The sequence below is a fragment of the Vicia villosa genome, linkage group LG2 (genome assembly GCF_029867415.1).
Source record: "Vicia villosa cultivar HV-30 ecotype Madison, WI linkage group LG2, Vvil1.0, whole genome shotgun sequence".
Taxonomy (NCBI): domain Eukaryota; kingdom Viridiplantae; phylum Streptophyta; class Magnoliopsida; order Fabales; family Fabaceae; genus Vicia; species Vicia villosa.
The window spans coordinates 67,292,666-67,296,463 of NC_081181.1; the positions used below are offsets into that span (position 1 = coordinate 67,292,666).

General features: G+C 32.8%; 1 pseudogene; it reads left to right on the forward strand.

Moving 5' to 3' along the window:
* Positions 1–2,585: 2,585 nt before the first annotated feature.
* Positions 2,586–3,012, forward strand: LOC131646247 (uncharacterized; annotated as a pseudogene).
* The last annotated feature ends 786 nt before the right edge of the window (positions 3,013–3,798 follow it).

Sequence of the window (3,798 nt, forward strand, 5' to 3'; positions counted from 1 at the left end):
TAAGTTAAAAATTAAGAGAAAGATGTAAAGTGAAGAGATGAAAAGAAGTATAGTGGAAAAAGATGGGGAGAAGTAGCATCAACTTATGTTTTAGAGAGAGAGGTCAAGAGTGGTGACTGAGTGTGGTATGAAGATGTGAAAAAAATATACTAGTATCAAAATTACTCTTTCATCGAAACTGCCAAGCATGGGAGAAAAAAATTAAATTTTATTCTTATTATAAAATAAGACTACCATTCTACTTCAATTGTAGTAGTACAATTTAGTAAGATACTTGAAAATAGAAATTAGTCTTTATCTTTTATTGAATCTGAAAAGCTGCCTATCACTTTATGATGGTACTACGAGTTATTAAATACCACTAGTTTTCCACCGTCTAAAAGCACACATCCATGATTTTGTTTTTGCAACCGATTAGACCGGATTCGGACGGATCGGAATTTATTGTCCACAGTGATGATAATAATAACAATGAGTTAAGCTTTAGTGTAGTAGCAAACTATATTGGAGTAACTTGTACTAACTCATTTGCTGTTTTCTGTAGAGCATTAATTGAGTAGAAGGTGATCTGTTAGGTAGTGTGGTGTTCTTAGTTTGGTGTGTATTGCTTTCTTGAGTTGTTTTCTAGGTGTCCTTCCTGGTGTTAATAATGTCTGGGCCTTTTTAAACTTTGTTCTAGGTTTCTGTTGAATTCTCATTTGTACCTAGTTGAACATTTATTTTTTTGAGACTTGGCACAGCTTATGCTAGTCTAGCTTCTCGTAAGTAAATAAACTTCTTTTTGCCTCTTAAAAAAAATGTGACAAGTAGTGATAACTTAAGGTAGCCTCGTATGCTTCATGAACTTTTAACTAGTGGGGGCAAATATATACATATATTTTTAATATAAAATTTTAAATATATATATATATATATATATATATATATATATATATGTGTGTGTGTGTGTGTGTGTATGTATGCGCACGCGTGCGTGCGTGTGTGAAATAATTTCTATGATATATACTAGTATAGTATGACATTGAGGAGTTGATCGTGTAATTAGCTTAAAATACCACAACTAATTAAACAATATTTGTATATTTAATGCAAAGATCAACTAACATAAAAGAGAGTGAGTATGCAAAGACCAAGTGACATAAAAGGACATAAAAGAGAGTGAGTGTGATAATATGAGGTGTGAGTATGATAATATAATTATATGATGTGTATAAAAATTTAAAAGATAGTGGGGGAATGGACCCTTACTTTGTTCTGAATAGCTCCGTCGTCTCTAGTTACATTCAATGGGCTCAAATTGAAGGCCATACTAATTTCATGTTAACAACAACGAGTCAATTGAGTAGGCTATACAAATTTGATGAAAAATGATATAATAACATGGATGAAGAATGATTAATGAATTAATGTGAGTTAACATAAAAACAAATAAGAATATCAATATGTATTGAAGCATAACCAAAGACATCATCACTTGGAGAAGAATACATAAGTTAAAAATTAAGAGAAAGATGTAAAGTGAAGAGATGAAAAGAAGTATAGTGGAAAAAGATGGAGAGAAGTAGCATCAACTTATGTTTTAGAGAGAGAGGGGAAGAGTGGTGACTGAGTGTGGTATGATGATGTGAAAAAAATTTACTAGTATCAAAATTACTCTTTCATCGAAACTGCCAAGCATGGGAGAAAAAAATTAAATTTTATTCTAATTAAAAAATAAGACTACCAGTCTACTACAATTGTAGTAGTACAATTTAGTAAGATACTTGAAAATAGAAATTAGTCTTTATCTTTATCTGAATCTGAAAAGCTACCTATCACTTTATGATGGTACTACAAGTTATTAAATACTACTAGTTTTCCACCGTCTAAAAGCACACATCCATGATTTTGTTTTTGCAACCGATTAGACCGGATTCAGACGGTTCGGAATTTATTGTCCACAGTGATAATAATAATAACAATGAATTAAGCTTTAGTGTAGTAGCATACTATATTGGAGTAACTTGTACTAACTCATTTGCTGTTTTCTGTAGAGCATTAATAGAGTAGAAGGTGATCTGTTAGGTGGTGCGGTGTTCTTAGTTTGGTGTGTATTGCTTTCTTGAGTTGTTTTCTAGGTGTCATTCCTGGTGTTAATTATGTCTGGGCCTTTTTAAACTTTGTTCTAGGTTTCTGTTGAATTCTCATTTGTACCTAGTTGAACATTTGTTTTTTTTGAGACTTGGCACAGCTTATGCTAGTCTAGCTTCTCGTTAGTAAATAAACTTCTTTTTGCCTCTTAAAAAAAATGTGACCAGTAGTGATAACCTATGGTAGCCTCGTATGTTTCATGAACTTTTAACTAGTTGGGGCAAATATATACATATATTTCTAATATAAATTTTTTAACTAGTGGGGATAAGGGAACCACCACGGTTATTCTTGAAGCAGTTGCATCTCATGACCTATGGATCTGGCATGCCTTTTTTGGATGTCCGGGAATGTTGAACGATATAAACGTTCTAGACCGGTCACCAGTGTTTGATGACGTGGAATAGGGAAAGGCTCCAAGTGTGAATTTCTTTGTGAATCAACGTCCATATAATATGGCATACTATCTAGCTGATGGTATCTACCCTTCTTATCCAACTTTCGTCAAATCGATTAGACTTCCTCAAAGTGAACCCGATAAATTATTTGCAAAATTTCAGGAGGGATATCGGAAGGACATCGAACGTGCATTTGGAGTGCTCCAAGCTCGATTTAAAATTATCCGTGAACCAGCTCGCTTGTGGGACATAGCTGATTTGGGTATCATCATGAGGTCATGCATCATATTACATAATATGATTGTTGAGGATGAACGAGATTCATATTCTCAACGTTGGACCGATTTTGAGCAATCTGGGGAAAGTGGATTTAGTGCACCACAACCATACTCGACCGAGGTGTTACCCGCTTTTGCAAATCATGTGCGTGCTAGATCAGAGTTCCGTGATCCAAATGTTCATCAAGAATTGCAAGCCGATCTAGTGAAGCACATATGGACAAAGTTTGGAATGTTCCGTGATTGAATTATTTGTGTGTTGTATTGCATTTTAAATTATTTGTATCGTACTAATTACGTTACTTGTGTGTTGTATTGCATTTTAAATTATTTGTAACGTACTAATTACGTTAATTGTGTGTTGTATTTTAAATTAATTTAAGATGATTTGTATCGTATCCAATTATTTAAATAAATTTTGTTTTTATTACAAAAAATTAAAAAATAAATTATTAAGTATTTATTATTTTAATTTAATTTTAATCGATAATTGTAATTTTATGTAATCATAAAAATAAAAATAAAATTTAAATAAGAATATGAAAATAAAAAGTGGTGGGGTAGGGTGTTGAGTGAAAAACCATTGGAGAGGGTAAAAGTTGAATGGGTGTTGAGTTATTAGGTGGAAGAAAGAGAAAATGATGTGGAGTGTTGGGAGTTGAAAAAGTGGGTGTTAAGTTTTTCAACCATTGTAAATGGTCTTAAAATGTGCCAACTACACCTATAGTAATAATGGAGTACTAGTAGAATATAAAGCAATCTACTGGAAGAAATAAATGTAACTTTCGGTCGGTGTCAGACTGAATAAAACCACTTGCAGATCCGTGAGCTCAAACTTAACAGTGTGTTTGGTTTTAATGAAACTTGAAGGAAAGAAAGAGGAAGGAGGGAAAGACTAAAGAATATTCCATTTTCCTTTGTTTGGTTTACTATCATGAAGTGAATGAAAGAAAGTATGTGAGTGGGACCCACCAAAAAAGTAATCACTCCTA